This window comes from Octopus bimaculoides, chromosome 18 (genome assembly GCF_046866305.1).
Source record: "Octopus bimaculoides isolate indiv1 chromosome 18, ASM4686630v1, whole genome shotgun sequence".
In the NCBI taxonomy this organism is placed as follows: Eukaryota; Metazoa; Mollusca; class Cephalopoda; order Octopoda; family Octopodidae; genus Octopus; species Octopus bimaculoides.
This window is the reverse complement of record NC_142945.1, coordinates 35034458-35053175: the sequence shown is the minus strand read 5'-3', so window position 1 is coordinate 35053175 and position 18718 is coordinate 35034458.

The window sequence follows — 18718 nt, the reverse complement described above, 5'->3', positions numbered from 1 at the left end:
ACATATTCAGCGTGACACAGTGTGACAAGGCTGACCCTTTGAATTACAGGCACAACAGAAACAGGAAGAAAGAGTACAGCAGAGTTTGCCACCATCCCCTGCTGGAGCCTCGTGGAGCTTTAGGTGTTTTCGCTCAATAAACACTCACAACGCCCGGTCTGGAAATCGAAACCGCGATCCTATGACCGCGAGTCTGCTGCCCTAACCACTGGGCCATTGTGCCTCCATGTTCATTTGATAACTGTCACTAAAAAGCAAACTTTTTAAACTTATAAAGGATTTGTTCACATTATGAAGAAAGTACTTCTTTAATAGAAGTATTAAAAGGGGCAAAGAGAATTAGATAAGCTTCCAGGAAAATAGAGATAAGAGAACACTCACAAAAATTAGCCTCGAGTACAAAAGCAGAACAATATCACTTCTTAATAGCAAAATATTTCCCTCCAGAAACACAATTAGATCTCTGAAATGATTTCGAAATTGTCTTAAAGCTTTTGCTTGAAAACTTTGGTCTTTTAGAATTGTTGACAAAGAATATCATACTGAAAGGACCTCAGTTTCTTCCAAATACCATTTTCTGAAATGGATCAAACACCCAAGTGAACTTTAAGTAAGTCTGAGAAAATCAAAGAAACTGTGTAGAGATGATTGCCTATGACTGATAAGAGTCAGGGCTGTTGCTAAAATGGTATAGAAGTAATTCATCAGTAAAAGTATTGGTTCACTGACACTGGGGATGAAAGTGTCACTATGCATTATTTACAAAAAAAGATATTCTACAAGAGTAGCCTCTTCATTTTATTCACCAATTCAAACCTTCCAGACAGGCCATATAACAACAGGACAATACTCTTGTTCATTCTGCTGAGTAAGAGAAATAATTTCTTCAAAATCATGAAATTGATAATTTCATTTATATGGACAGACTCCAGACATGAACCTACTAAATATTTATGATTGATCATTAAGTCAGAGCTGAATTTTAAGAAATTTTTAAAACCAAGTTATCTTTAATTACAGCAATTCAGGAAGAATATGAGAAATTTGGAGTTCATACACTCAGAAAAGTTTGCTAATGGTATGTGAAGGATTCAAAGAATGTTCAAGATAATCATACTAGAATTTATTACTATATTTTGTCTATGGATAGAGGAATGACATCGATTTTTAAAAAGGTTGAATACAACAAATTGTTTAATTTCAACAAAAATATTGTTTTAGAAAAGCTAAAAAAAACAGACTAGATATCTTCTGTGTAGTATAGACTTTTGATTGATAATGTACATTGGGATGTATATACATATATATATATAGAGAGAGAGATCATAAGAGGTGAATATATTTATTTAACCACTTGATATCCGTAGGATGCTGGCCTTTTCACAATCATCAGCATGTAATAATTTCAGTTACCATAGGATTCTATGAATCTATATGTTGCACTATTTACACACACACACACACACACACACACACACACACACACACACACACACACACACACACACACAAGAAAGGAAGCTGAAAGTGTATGTGTGTATACATACACACACTCACAAAGAATACAAAGTACACATAAATTTATATATATATATATTTTCTACTCTAGGGGGAGGGGACCAGTCGATTAGATCAACCCCAGTAAGCAACTGGTATTTAATTTATCGACTTGAAAGGATGAAAGGCAAAGTTGACCTTGGTGTACTCATAAGTAAGTCTGTGTGTCCATGGACAGATGTTTTTCTGACAAATTCTTGAAACTAGTGCATGTATGTATGTATATATATATATATATATATATATATATATATATCAGGTGACACGTAAAAGCACCCACTACACTCTCTGAGTAGTTGGCATTAGGAAGGGCATCCAGCTGTAGAAACTCTGCCAAATTAGATTGGAGCCTGGTGTTGCCATCCAGTTTCACCAGTCCTCGGTCAAATCGTCCAACCCATGCTAGCATGGAAAGCGGACGTTAAACGATGATGATGATGATATATATATGCATATGTGGGCACAGAACATCATAAAACATGTACAACAAAAAACTACGAAGTACAAGTACATGGAATATGAACTATTTTTTTGAACAACAAAAGACACAAATGGAAAACAAGGCAAACAGCATAAAGAACGGCCCTTCATCAGTTGTTTGCTGTTTTTCTACTCTCATATTTCGATATATATATATATATATATATATATATATATATATATATACTGCCACTACCATCATCATCTTCATCATAGTTATTTAAAGTCTGCTTTACTGGTGTGGGTTGGGCAGTTCCACTGGATCCAATGAGCTGCAAGACTGCATAAATTGCCAATGTCTGTTTTGGCATGATTTCTATCTCTGAATGCCTGTCTTGATACCAACCACATTATAGTGTGGTTTTCTCATAACACTAATTATGAGTGAAGTTGCAGAGTAAGTTGTATATAAAAAAGAAAGCTCCATTGACTGATTAGAGATGTAATTGAGAAAGAAGTGATGTAGAGCAGCAGGTGTCTTTCAGAAGAGAAGATTCAGAGTGACCCTGCATTATATAAGGATGGCTAGGAGTAACTGGAAAGAGAAATAAAGATGCAAGTGGAAAGGTACCTGAGTACACACCCAAGGTACAAAATGGTGAGCTTAAGAGAGAATACAGATAGAGGATTGTGTAGGATGGATGGTAAAGTTCATAAGAGTGTGTAAAAAGAGTGTCAGGTGGTTAGAAATGGGGTAGAGGTGAGTGTAGTGGATGGTGAAGAAGAGTGTGTGTATGGTTGGGGTAGATGAAAGCAAATGGGAGAGATTCAGGAAAGGAGGAAGTGGTAGGTAACAGTACAAAATGGGTAGAAAGGAGCAGTATAAGAGAACTGTAGATAGATCAGAAAATAGGAAGGAGATATGCTGTGAGTGGGTGGGGATGTATAGTAACAGGATGAAGGTCGGAGCTGTGTAGAGTTGGATATAGAGGGTGGCAGACAAAGGTGATGGTGGGCTACCAATCATCAAGAAGAGAAGGTATTGAGAATGAGAGCTGATATGATAGGGTGTTATGGATGAGCTATGGAAGTCATAAAATGTAGCTCAGGGGAAAGAGAGTGATAACTGGTGGCACGAAGAAGGTGATCAGTAGAAAATAAAGTGGGAAGGGATGATAATGAAGAATGAAGGGCTGACGTGAAAAGGAAGTGGTTCCAAGGAAGAGGGATTACTAGTAGCACAGAAGTGAATGAAGTAAGTGTAGCTTTGCTTGTAAATAAATACAGGAGCTAAATAGTGCTATTATTAGAAGCATGATGGAGGGCTGGATGTTAAGAATATGAGAAGTGAAGAAGGCTTGATAGGGACAGACTGGGTAGAGGGTCAGGGCTCAGTATATATAAATATAAGCATAATGCATATGGGACCTCACTTTTGCTGTGATGCATGGATCTTCTCAAGCACAGTGAATCGTCAATGATCTCAGAACTTTATCATTTTCACAAGACTTAACATTCTGAGGTTAGTCTTCACTACTTTGTCCTGCTTCTCCCTGAGTCTCCCTCTCCCACAGGTTTTATAAACATTTAGAAATCAGAATCTCTTTATGCAGCTTTTTCATTCATATACATCACATGACCATACTAGCACAGTCTTCCTTTTGCACCCTACATCCAATTCCTCTTATGCCTAATTCTTCTCTTAACACATTTGCACTTTGCTGTACATGTCTACTGATAATGCAAATAATGCAAATCCAGAGGATGCTAGCTTAGTTTCTTTCATGTTTTCACATGTATTCTGTCTGTTGTTGGTACACAAGCGTGACTGGATTAACCATTAAGTAAAATAAGCATGTGCTTAGGGCATCAAGGGAAGGAGGGAGCACCACAGTAATGGTAAATGGTTTATGGCACAGAAATCATTTTAAACTTGCTAAAATAATATTCGGGATGCCTTTATCTCTACTAAATATAGATGCAGATGTATTACCTAAGATTAATTTTGAGGATCTGATGTGTTACCTAAGATTAATTTTGAGGATCTTTGCAATTCAAAAAGTAGGAGATAACTTTTCAAATATAAATGAAGTGGAAGTATACAAAAATAAACATTATTTTCTCTCTTACTGTTTTGTTTTGTTTTGAAAAATAAAAAATTATTTTATGGTTTGCTAAGGTTTATATTTTGAATTACATAATCTTTTATGGGGGTACCAAAATCTTTTAAGGGCTTAGGGTCTCGATGGGTCTTAATCCAGCCCTGATCATACAATCTACCTTTCCTTCTGCTTTTATCATCAAGAGTAATTGTTCTCTGAAATCTTTTCAGTCAGTTCTTATTTTAGCATCTTACTTTCAGAACATCCATCTCTACTACTAATTAGATTACTTATGTAATAAAACATTTCTACAACCTGAAGTTATTTTCCTGAACATGCAAGAAAGTCTATTTCCTATGTGTTTTTTAGTATTTATCATTCCTGCACATCTGCCACATACAAAGTCTGCTTTCTCTGTTAATCTTCCTATGATTCCACTGCACATCTTGTGTAGACATTGTTTGCACCAAGTAACTTGTATCTATCTACACACCTTTTCTTCTTATTGAGTAGAGTCATTTTACCGAAAGGAGTAGTGTCTTGTCTGTTTTTCTGCTTACTCTCCTCTGTTTCAGTCTGGAGGAATATGATGACTTGGTAGAGGATTGAGAACTGAGTCTTTGTAAACTCCTACATATATTCTAAATTCATTGCTGTACTCATTGCTAGCTCTCACTTTAATGACAGCAACTCTTTGTGTAGCTTGTAAAACTTTCACAGACCATTCATCTATTGTTAGCTTCTGCATTGACCTCCAGGCCAAAGGTTGAAGGAACCTCTTGAAGTTTTTCTCTAAGTCGACGAACACCAATTACAGTTGTTTACCCTCACTCTCTCTTTCTCTCTCTCTCTCTCTCAGTCTCTCTCTCGGTCTCTCTCTCTCTCACACACACGCGCACACACACACACACACACACGGTTCATTGAAGTAGTGAGTTCAACAAAATGTATTATTTTATTCTTATTGTTTTAATGAGACATTTTTACCCTCAGCATAATTAAAGATTTGAAATGAATGCTTTCCATAAATGAGATATTTTACATACTACCTTCAACCATAATAATCATTGTTTCCAACATTCGCTTGGATACAAACATTAGGAGAAAGAACAATTGACTAAATTACTTCTAATACTTGTCTGGTATTGTCTGAGAGAACCTGAAAGAATGAAAAGTGAAATAGTATTTGAACTAAGAATGTAAAAGGACAAAAATAAACACTACTCTAGCAATTTGTTGTCCCGTGTCTTCTTACAGCAGAAAGTGATAAGTCATAAAAATGATACAGTATAGCATATTGTGGATGAAAGTAAAAAGCTGTCCCAAAATGAATACAAAGAAGACGTGATAATGTAACGAGAATATTTCATAGGAAAGTGTGTGGCAAGTATGGACTGGACAGAACAAAGATGTTGTGTGGCCAATTGAGAATGACCAGGTAGAGATACTAAGGGATATAACGATTCAATGGGATCATGAAATTGAACATCAAAGCCAGATATAGTAGCTGTAAATAAAGATGCAAAAACCTGTTTAATAATAGATATTGCAAGCCTTGGTGATGACAAGGTATTAGAAAGAGAAAAAGAGAAACTGGTCAGATATAATTTGAAGTGGGATATAAAAGAAGATATTAAGAAGGTGAGCATCGAATCTGTTGCTGTTGAGGCCATGGGAATTATAAGTACCAAGTTCACAAAATGGATTGAAATGATAGAAATAAATGTGAAAATAGAGAATCTACAGAAAAATAGCATTGCTTAGAAATGCAAGAATCTTCTGCAAAGTTCTCAAAATCTGAATGAAGTGTTACTTTAGTCCACTGATGGTGAACAGCTGACATTTGTTACCTCTCTATATCTCCCAGGAAAGGCCCTATGCTAAACAAGAACAATGATAATTATAAATCTTTCTAATATAGGCACAAAGCTTGAAATTTGGGAGAAGGGGCTAGTTGATACGATTTACTTAACTGGTATTTCATTTAATTAATCCTGAAAGGTCGAAAAGTAAAGTTTGACAGTGATGGGATCTGAACTCAAAATGTAATGAAATATTGCAAAGTATTTTGTTTGACATACTAATAATTCTGCCAATTAATAATAATAATGTCTCAGGTAACAAGCTGGCAGAATCGTTAGCATGCCAGGCAAAATGCCGAGTGGTGATTCATCTGTCTTTACATTCTGGGTTCAAATGCCACTTGGGTTGACTTTGCCTTTCATCCTTTTGGTGTTGATAAAATAAGTACCAGTTAAACACTGGGGTCGATGTAATCTACTTACCCTCTCCCACAGACTTGATGGCTTTGTGCCAAAATTTGAAATCGATAATAATAATAATGTTTATAATATAGGTATAGGACCAGAAATTGGAGGGAAAGTGTAATCCAGTTAAACTGGCTTTAATATTTGACTGGCATTTTATTTTGCTGATTGTGGAAGAATGGAAAGCAAAATTGACTGTGGTGGGATTTGAACTTGAAATGTAAAGGGCTGGAAAATTCAAATTTGTGATTGTTAAAGTTTAATTATTGTAGTAGTATAGATTTTAATTAGAAGATTCTAAACTAGCCTTATACATGTAACATGTCACCATCGATAATAGCTATATTCACTCTAAGAACTTTGCTCTTCTGTAAAAATATTTTCTCTTTATCTTTCTTTCTCCGCTGCTTTCTTTCTGTCACATATTTTTATATTTTTCAAAAAAGACAAAAAGCAAAAAGGAAAGGAAATATTGTTCTTTGATATTCAGCAGAGAACAATCAACAAATTCACTTGAAATCTGTGGAAGAAAGTAGAAGAGAAATTATCTGCAAAATTGGAAAAATTTAGCAGAGAGAAGAAAATTATAAGAAAATTTAAATCAATTAAATAATTATGTGGTGGAATTTGATGCCACATGAGAATGAGAATATTAATAAAGGGAATTAATCGGTCTGACCTTTAAAATCTAAGAATAATTAGGCATACTGATGGTGTTATTATATGCAGTATAAAAAAAATGTAAATGTTCAATATCTGAGTAAAAACTGTTATTATTACTTGCAGTCTTATTCTTACGATGTGCTGTTACCACAAAATCAATACCAGTACAGTGCATCGTAGGATAGTGTAATTTCATTCTTTCATAGTAATTGTCTCCAATGTGTTACATGTTATTAGTGCTATATTTTGTTTGTAAGGATAAGATTATTGTCATTATTTTTATGACAGCCCACTCTACCCCACCTTAAGAAGTTGGCCTTATGTGTGCATCTTAGAGAATGATAGCTTGACAGAATTGGTAAAGCATCAGACAAAAATTGCCTTGTGATGTTCACTTGTATCCCACTGAGGTTGACATCATTTATTTTGGGGTGATAAAGTACCAGCCAAGTAATGTGTTTTCTTCTTCTTCTTCTTCTTCTCTCCCTCCTCCTCCCCTCCTCCCCTCCTCCTCTTCTTCTTCTTCTTCTTCTTCTTCTTCTTCTTATTATTATTATTATTATTATTATTATTATTATTGAGTGAGAGAGCAGCACATGCATCACAACCATATGTGCATGGCATGATCATCTCATATCAAGATAAACAGGGCATGGCCTTGCAGGTGGGGCCCAGTTAGAATTCTCTTTTGGATGAGTAGCCCATCCCACTCAAAAGGTCCCTGAATAAGTTGTTTAAGAAGGTTGAAAGAAACTCCCATGTTTCTAGAAGTGAATTATTCATGCCCTAAAGAATTCCTCTCAGCACATGGCTATGATGCTCTTCCACTACTTCTGCTTGTGATCAGTGATGCACATATCGTCAGCTGCCAAGGGACATGCTCAACTGGTTAAGGTCAAACAACTGACAAGCAAATCTGTGGTATTGAGCAGAATATTTGCTGTAGCCCATCTTTTACACTAAAACAAAACATGTGCATGATAACACTTCCAATCAGTTAAGATCAGAAGCCATGAGAGCCACTGCTTGGTACTGCATCAGGGCATTTATCATTATTATAGTTTTTTCTCTTTCTTTTAGTTTTGAACCATGAAATTCAGGAAGAATTGTTTGTTTATATATAATACTTTTCATCTTTCAAATTGCAGTCACAAAATATTGGACAAAATGAGGCTCAAGAACAAGACATTTGTTTACAAGGATGCAGAAGGGATCAAACCCAGAACTATGAAGACAATTGCAAAGTGAACTTCTGAACTACTCAAATATACTTGTGCTGATAAATGGATCCAGATGGCTTATTAGAATATAATATTTGTTACGTAAGGATATACTCAGTATTAGCCATAGTTTTAGGGAAAGCAACTACAGCAAAGAAGAGGAGGTAATAGTAGTATTGAGGGGTTTTTTGTTGTTTTTTTTTTTTTTTTGCCCGAAGTCAAACTTGACTTCTTTTAGCACTTAGTCAAAGAATGAAAGGCAGTGTGCGTGAACATTTTATTAGTGGATAGGAATTCTGAATCTTTTGTGAAGAAGGAAAGAGTTTACCCTCAAAATAGAGACATGGTCCAAAACTGACAATCGACTATATTCTGCTAAAAGCATCCAAGGTCCAAGTGGTGGCTTCAAACTAGATGATAGCTTAAGTCACTGAATTTTAACCCAATAACTCAAAACGCAATGCCTTCCATCTACCAATTCATCAATCTGGACACTTACTTGATTTTACTCAAAATGATGAAAAGAAATTTGGTCTTGGTAGGATCTGAACTCAGAATAGACAGCCAGAGCAAATGCTGCAAGGTATGTTTCTCTACAGTTTAAGTACTCTACCAATTCAACACACTGGAGATCATAAGAATTCTATCTAAGAAGTTTGATATAGTAAGTTGCAATGATTTTTTAGTATTGAAAATATAATCAGGACACATTTGTTCTGGTAATCATGTATTGTGCTACACCTGTTGAGTGAAACTTGAATTGAGTGGGTGACAGAAGATACCTGTAACAGAGTCTAAAGACAAATTGTTGAGGTTTTATCAATAACTACTTGTTCGCATGGGAATGAGAGCAGATTTGACAGATGAATAGAGGTGCTTTCCCAGCTAACCAACCCCGTATCAGAATAAATAAACATGTGTCAAATCATTTGTGTTGATATAAACGCATTATATCCTATTTTATATTCATATTTGTTTAATGAAATTTACTTGTAATGTTTGTATTGTCTTCATTGCATTTGCAGTTTAAACAAGAAATCATTGCGGCTGCTGCTACTACTGCTACTACTACTACTACTACTACTACTACAGGTTTGTTTGCCTTTAGCAAAACATATTTATTTAAAATTTTCATTCAGTGGAATGATTAGTATGAAGTAGGATTGATTATCTCTTCAATATCTAAAGAAGCTCTTTGCATTGGTCTGATTACTCCTATCCAGGACACAAAGATTTCCAAACATGGTAGTGATGGTAGGGTCGGTGGTGTTTTTTGGTGTAGTGTTACTGCTGCTGCTGCTGAGAATGATGATGATGACAACAGGAATGATAATAAACATGATGACGATGGCAGCTGTGATGAAAAACAAAGATGACAACAATAACTATGATGATACAATTGAAACGAATACTTGAAGTTCACAAAACACAATGAAGAAGGACTGCAAAAATTATTATTCTCTTTTTATTTTGATGGAAACTCAATCAGAAACTCTACCCCCAGCCATATTTTATAAATTAACCTACTATAAGAACTCTGGTTAAAACAATGATATTCCTGGTAACAATCTACATTTGAATCGGTATAAAAAAATTATTGACCAGTATTTTGGGAAATAGGAAACAACCTCAAGCTACTGAAATACACAACTGTATGCTTATAAGTCCCATCTAACAATTGCATATTAGTGTATATGTTAACACAGCAAGCTGGCAGAATCATCATCTGTCTTTACATTCTGAGTTCAAATTCTGCCAAGGTCAACTTTGCCTTTCCTCCTTTTGGGGCTGGTAAAATAAGTACCAGTTGAGAACTAGGGTTGGTGCAATCAACTTACCTCCACCCCAAAATTGCTGGCCTTGTGTTAAAATTTGAAACCAATATTAGTGTATACGAGGTGGGATCAGAAAGTTCTTGGACTAGTTCTGTAGCATGCCAACAGATGGCAGCACAGATATGTACACAGTGAGAGCTAGAAGTGACTTTCATGAGGCAATGTGCTGACTGACACCACTATATTTACTTCACAAGTTGTGAAATTTGTTTTGTGCTCACTTTTATGCTGTAGTCTGTGATTTTATCATGAACAGGAATTTGGAACAAAGAGCGAACATGAAATTTTGCCTTAACTTTGAAAGTCTGCTTCAAAGACTTTGAGCATGTTTCAGCAAGCTTATGGTGATGAGGCAATGGATCGTACACAATGTTTTGAGTGACATGGCATGAGGTGAACATCCAGCATGTCTTTGTCAAGTTTGTCCCCTGTCTGCTGACCACTGAACAGAAAGAACATCGCATTGAAGTTTGTCAAGATTTTCATCAGTGTGCCACTGATGACCTATCCTTCATGTCAAGGATCATCACTGGTGACAAGAGTTGGGTCTATGGGTACGACCCTGAGATGAAGTAACAGTCATCATGATGGAAGAGCACTTCATCTTCCCAATCAAAGAAGGCACAACAGAGCCGCAGCTCATTCATCGTTTTTTCCGACAACTGTGGTATTATGCATTGAGAATTCGTCCCTCAAGGCCAGACCATCAATTGAAAGTTCTGCTTCAACATTTTGAAGTGTTTGATGGAGGACATTTGGCAAAAGTGACTGGATCTGTGGAGTATGAAGAATTAGATCCTTCATAATGACAATGCACCCCGTCACCAAGTTCTCCTCACTTGTGAGTTTCTCTCCAAAAACAACATGGTATCACTTCCACACCCACTCTATTCACCAGATTTAGCACCCATGGACTTGCATCTCTTCCTCAAGATGAAAATGCAGTTCAAAGGTCACTGTTTTAACACCATTGTCGAAATCAAAAGTGAATCACAGAAGGTCCTTGACTTGCTTATGGAAAGCAATTTCCAGGATGGATTCCAAAAGTTGCAGGAATGCTGGGACTGGTGTATTGCTGCTCAAGGGGACTGTTTTGAAGGAGATGATGTTACAACTTAGGTAAATAAGTTATATTTTAGTAAAAATAGCTGGTCCAGGAACTTTTTTATACCACCTATGCTCTTTTTTAAATGAAATATATTTTAAACAATTTTTTTCTTTATTTGCTTGTTCCTTGTTTGATGGGGTCAATATATAAAATACTAGGCTCATATGCCTAATGGAATTGTTAGAACATTAGTTGGGATACCTTTTGGTATTTATTGAGGCTCTGTGTGTTCTTAATGTAAAATCCAATGTAACATAATCATTGAAACAAAGTAACTTCTGAATGAACTCCAAACTTCAAAGTGTTTGCATCTTTTTTGTGGTGTGATAATCTATCGGCACAAAGTACATTATTAGACAATTATGATGATAATGATGATATACATGTGTAATGAAAGTCTCTAACTCACTGTCAGACAAAGGATGAAGTTCTGAAAGGAACAGTTTCTCTTTTTCTCCTGGCAATTGAACTTCTGTAGGCTAATTGCTGCAGACACAAACCATCATCAATTTCTACAGATTCTGAGGTGAACTAAAAGTTTACTTTTCCAGTGAATGATGACATAACAAGTGATGAATATTAGAAATGAACTGAATGTAATAAAATATCGTTTCTAGAATCACAAATTTGGGTGTGTGGTTAGTTAACAAAACCAACCCCATTATGTGACGGTATAATTTTGTTGACTTTGAAAGGATGAAAAGTATGGTTGATTGTTACTGGATTTGAACTTCACCCGTAAAGAGCTGGAACAAATATGGCAAGTCATTTTCCCAATGGCCTAACAATTCTGACAATCTACCGCTCTCTAGATGTAATAAAATATTGATTTCTTATGGGCACAATGCCTTAGATTGGGGAAAGAGTTACTGCTGATTATATCAGTTCCAAAGAAGGATGAAGGAATTACATCTTGATTCTGGCACCTTAGACCACTTAGGCATCCTGACATTGATATGCAAGTATTGTGATAATACCTAATAGAGTGACGACCATTCCCTACATAATTACAGGCTGTATTTTGGCAAGGCATAGCATCTATTCAGCCACTTTGCCAGAAATATGGCAAAGCCATGGGACTACAGCATAGTGGATTGTGAAGAAACAGTGAAAGAACACATTTGAGTCAACAGTGCTTCTAACATTGATACTAAACAAAGGAATCCCAGAGCAATAGTGAGGATCACCAAACGCTATTAAGAAAATAACTGCAATACATTCATAGGGGTGGCATCCATGGTTGTGTAAGCAGCTAATGAAAGATTCCTTATGACTCAAGCTTCCAATTCAAATTCATAATAATGCATTGGATGGTTACAGATAGTCATGGGAATTCATGCAGGCTGTGAAACTGGATATATATATACGAAGGATGAAAGGCAAAGGGATCTTAGCTGGACTTGAACATAAAATGTAAAAGAAGTAAAATAAATGCTACAAGGAATTTTTTTAAAGGTCTAAATAATTTTGTTGATCAGCTGGGCTCTGAAGGCAATAAAAAATTAATAGTATAAATAATTTTAAAAATGACTGAACAAGGTTGTACATTTGGAGTGAGGATACTGTTGACAGCACTTGTAACAAACATGCAGGTAACCTTATCAGATCCAGAAAAGTAACATGCAAATCAAGTCTGGCAGAATTCCCACTGACAATGTAAAAGAATAGAAAATTATGAAATTGTTTTGAGTGGGACTTCAAAGTCTTGCCATATCCCATCTTCAAGTACAAGACTAAAAACATAGAAAGAAAAATGTAGTTAAAATTATTGATTCCAGAACTAGAATAGTAATTACTTCATCGATCTTGGAAGTTGACCTCAATAAGATTTGAACTTAGAAAGTTAAGTGAATGACTGTACAACACTCTGCTAATTCTGACATCCATTGTGGGCACTAAACCACACATTTTGAGAGAATATCATGTTGATAATATCAACGACAGTACTTTATTGGTGGTTACTTTATCAGTCTCACAAGATAAAAATCAAAGTTGACCCTAGAGAAATGTGAATTCAAAATATAAAGCAATACAACTAAATATCAAAAATATTTTAAGCATCAGTGCACCATTTTGCCCACCTACAATGCTTGACAAGTAAATACCCCATGATATTCTGACTATTACTACTCTGACTTATTAATTTACCTCTCTTCTGTGAGCCCTCATAATAATTTTGTCCTTTCCTATTAGAAAGATGAAAGTTAGAGTAAACCCTGGTGAACATTTCAATTCAGAACTAAAAGAAATTTGACTAAATACTGCAAGGTATCTTTTCTGATACTCCTGCAATTCTATCCTCATCTAAACTAATAATTTCTTACATCAGCACGAAGTTTGGAATTTGATGAAGAGAACAGTCAATAATACTAACCCTAGTTCTTCATTTCTACTTTATATCATTGACCCTAGAAGGACATAAAGTAAAGCTAACCTATGCACTCAGAGTTATAAGAATTGTAACCTAAATATTGCAAGGAATATTGTTTGATGCTCTTACGATTCTGACAATCTGTCAACAAAATATTTTTTTTACTAAAATATTTCATGTAAATATAATCTGTATCATGTAAGCTTGTATATCCTGAAAGTGAATCTTGTGGTGGTAAGAATTAAGAAAGAAAGTGAAATGTAATTTACTCACCTGAATGTTTCAAAGGATTCATCAGGACATGAAATATAAAAGAAAAAACAATATATAATCACAGACGTAAAAGTATGTATGTATATATATATATATATATATGTATGTATGCATGTATATGTATGTATGTATGTATGTATGTATGTATGTATGTATGTATGTATGTATGGGTAAAGATGAAATTATTTTGTTGAGAGTTTGTTAGACTCTGCTGAGATGCAATATCAAAACTTACAGACATCAATAGTAATAAGAATCAGGAATAGTGAAGTAGTTACTAAATCTGTCTCTGTAAACTACACTTATCAACAAAATCCTTACATTTGTTACCTACCTTTCTTCTAATTCTATTCTGTATTCACAACAAAATATCTGAATTCATTCTGTGCACAAGTACATCTGCCTCAATGGCTTCCCACATACATTCATTGAGTGAAAAATATTTTCGACTCAATTCCTCCCAACCATAAGTTAATTCGCTCCTTAGCTATCTCCTATTTTGAATAAACTCTTCAGCCATTCTCTCTCAAGTATCTGCCCTAATTGATTGCAGTTCACAACTGTGAATCCATTTCCTGAAAAGGGTTATCTTATTTGACCTTGCTAAGTATTGATTTAGCACCCCTGCTTCCAATAACTCAAAAGTGATCGTGACAATCATAAACAACTATTACCCGAGTCTCTTCTCCTTTAGTGACTACCACAAAGCCAGATCTATTGAAGATTAGCTATCTGATTTAGGGTCCTGGATGCAGAAGACATGTGAAGGCTAGAGTGGAACGAGGCTAGTATGCTCTGTGAATGTGTAAAGTAAGTGTACATATACAACAGAGTGTTTAGTATAGTGAGAGAGAAATTAAATATAGAGGAATAAGATGCAGTGATGATGGATTCCATGACGAAGTGTCAATCTCTCACAAAGTAGAAGGAACTCATAGAAGAAGAAGACCCAGGAAGACATGGGGCTAAGTACTGAAGGATAAACTTAGGACACTGAACCTTTCAGGTGAGATGAAAAAGGATTGAGATACTTGGCATCTTGCTGTATTCATGAAGACCTGTCCTCTACAGCATAAGTGTTAAGGCCACTCCCCACTGCTGAAGAGGATTGGCCTGCAAAATTCCTGTGCCTGTGTCACGTTAAAAGCACCCAGCACACACTGTAACGTGGTTGGTATCAGGAAGGGTATCCAGCCACAGAGACCAAACCAAAATTAAAAGAAATTTGACTAAAAACTGCAAGGTATCTTATCTGACACTCCTGTAATTATATCCTCATTTAAACTAATAATATCTATTGTGTTCCACTCATTTGGATCAGGTCTCCGATTGCTGTCAGTTGCTTCTTACTGCAGTAATTATCAATGGTGGGTTTTTCATTGTTTTTCACACCATTCTCAAAAGCCCTACATTAAGTTATCATTTCAGTACTGTTACTGTGTTTTGCTCTTTATAAGATACACAAACCTGCTTGATTGGGTGACAAAAAGACCAAAAAATGTTCCTTTCTTTCATTATAGCTAAATAATCTTTATCTTTAGTCCTTTCCTTGTTTTGGTCATTGGACTGTGGCCATGCTGGGGCACTGCCTTGAAGAATTTTTAAGTGAATGAATGGACCCCAGTATTTTTATCATTTTCTTAAAGCTTGGTACTTATCCTAACTGTCTCTCTTGCTGAACCACTAAGTTATGGGGATGTAAACACATCAGCACCAATTGTCAAGCAGTGGTGGGGGACAAGCACAGACACATAGACACACATATGGAGATATACATATATACAATGGGGTTCTTTCAGTTTCTATCTTCCAAATCCATCCACAAAGCTGTGGTCAGCCTGAGGCTATAGTAGAAGACATATGTGTTAGATGCCACAGTGGGATTGAACCTGGACTCATGTGGTTGAGAATAAAGCATCTTACTACACAGCCACACCTGGGTTGAATCAGCAACGAAAAGCACATGAAGCTGCTCTACTAAAATATAATTTTTCTAACAACAGTATTTCTAGAAAGAGATTTAAATGAGAGCAAATCAGAAAAAATTTTAAATAATTAAAAAACAGTGAAGTAGTTATGAAGTCATGACATTTGATAATTAAGAATTTGAGCTTGTTGCTAAATAAGAATCACAACAGAAATCTGGTATTATTGGATCACATTTAACAGTTTTGTTCAATTAACAAATAAAAATGATCATTCGTAAATAAATTATATTATTATATTTTCTCTCTTGTATAAAGCTGAGTAAACCAATAATTTCAGAAATTAATTTCATATATGAAAATGTATTCATATAATCGAAACTAAGTTTATTTTAAACAAATATTTCTATGTGTGTTACATGTGTGTGTGTGTGTATGTGTGTGTACATGTGTGTGTGTGCATGCATGTGTTCGTGTGTGTGTATGTATATACATACATATATATATATATATATATATATATATATATATATATATATATATATATATATATATATATATATGCATATGTACATGTATACATAGAATGTGTGATGAATAATCTGTCGTCTAAATTACACAGAAATGCAAATAATACTGACATCTCATTTTAACAGATATATTTACCAAAATTATGTAAAAATATCTTGAAATACTAAAGAGTAAATTTGTCCAATAAAATCGCCATTGGCTTCATCTACAGTCACCAGACGACTTCGGAATCTTCTGCAACTCTTCTGGACAGTCTCTTTGTTTAAATTGGTGAATGCTGCCATAATTTTTGCCTTTAGTTCATCTTTGATATTACAAGAATTTTGTTGGTCTCTCACTCAACTGCACCCCACACATAATAATCAAGGGGGTTGCAGTCTGAGGAGTTAGGTGGTCAGATGTTAGGGGTGATGTGGTTGCAGAAATTGTCTGAAAGCCATGACTGGGTTCTCCTGCTTGTGTGGCATGATGCAGAGTCCTGTTACCAGCCACCCTCTTGACCCACAGCAGCACTACCTCCCCCAGGCACTTGATGTAGGCCTTCATGTTGAGTCTGAGGCCATGTAGGAAGATGAATGGAGACGTAACTTCATCATCACTAGTGATCACTCCAAACGCCATGATGCTGACTAGATGTTTGATTTTTATCACTCTTGGTACATGTCCTCAGATTGCATTGTCCTCACATTGACACTTAAACACTCTGAAATGTTCACATTGGAGCTTACAGTGCAACTGCCAAGCAGTACAGCATGTCGTTTCCAAATTTCTGGCAGAGTGAATTGTGTCATGATGGTGTTTTTCTCACAGATGGTGCCCAACTGACCCTACTATACTGTGTAGTTGACAAAATCAAAAACAAACAATGCACATGTATAAAATTAAAAATATAAAATGGCAGCAATTTATCCATTGCACCCCTTATACACACACACACACACACACACACACACACACACATATATATATGTATGTATGTATGTATTCATAAGAAGGGATGGTATTATTAAAATGCCATCACATGCGGTAAGCAAGTTATCAGCAGTACAGGCAAATTAAAAGAATATATACATACAATATAAGATATGCACTTATATATATATATATATATATATACATATATATATACATGTATATATATGTATATATAAATATATACGTATATATATATATATATATATATATATATATATATATATATATATATATATATATATATATATACGTATATATATAAATATATATATATATATATATATATATATATATATATATATATATATATATATATATATATATATATATATATATATATATAAAAAATTCAACTTACGTTGAAAGCCAAGAAAGAAAGTTTGCTTTAGAAGCATTGAGATGTATAGAAAGATACAGATATGGAAATAATTTTATTCTCAAATGTAGTTTATCCTGTTCATACTATATTATTAGCATTAGTCTGCGTTTGAGAATAAAATTATTTTCTTATCTGTATCATATATATATATATATATGCATATATTGGGCCATCCCATAAATAATGTGTTTTTATGTTTGTATGTTTGTACACCCTCTCATGTGTGTATGTATGTGTGTGTATGTATAACAGGCCAGTTATTGTTGCATGGGACAGTGAACAAAAATCATGCACTACTGTAGAGATTAGTCTGCCTGGCAGACAAGAATGTCATCATTTAAGGTAAAGAAGAACATCTATGAAGAACTTACGAGAAATCTACTGATCAGATATCCTGGCTATAGATTTTCATTTGCATTTATTGTCATAGGTGTGCTGGGCTACATAACAGATCAGCATACCCCCCCACCAAAAAAAACAAACAAACAAACAAAAATATGGAAATACTGGGATTCACACTCATAAAAACAGACAAAAACTGAGCAGACTGATTCACACAATCTAATTAACTATTCCAAGGATCAGTATTTGAGATTCCTGAAGGAGTACTTATGATTATGTAAACACATGGAATACACATATATATGAGAGTCAAAAATTATATGCACTCTTGGTTTTTCAATGTACTTATACAAAAGCAGGGAATAAGCAAGTACATCGTTTTTCTGTATAGTCTCCTTCCTTTTCGATGCACTTGGTCCAGTGGTTCACAAGCTTGTGTATTCCCTCCAATAAGAGGGTTTTTGGTTGGTCATGCAACCTTTTATGCACCACTTTCTTCACATCTTCATCCATAGTAAATCAACGACCTTCTAAACCATCTTTGAGTGGTCCAAAGATATGATAGTTGGAAGTTGCAAGATCTGGGTTGTAGGCAGGCAGTTCTAGCACCTCAAAATCCAATTGGTTAATGGTTTCAACAGTCTGGGTAGTCATGTGTGGATATGCATTGTCATGCAGCAACAAAACTTTCTTCAACAACACGCTTTGGCATTCGGTGTGAATTGCTGGCTTCAGTTTGTTGGCCAACAA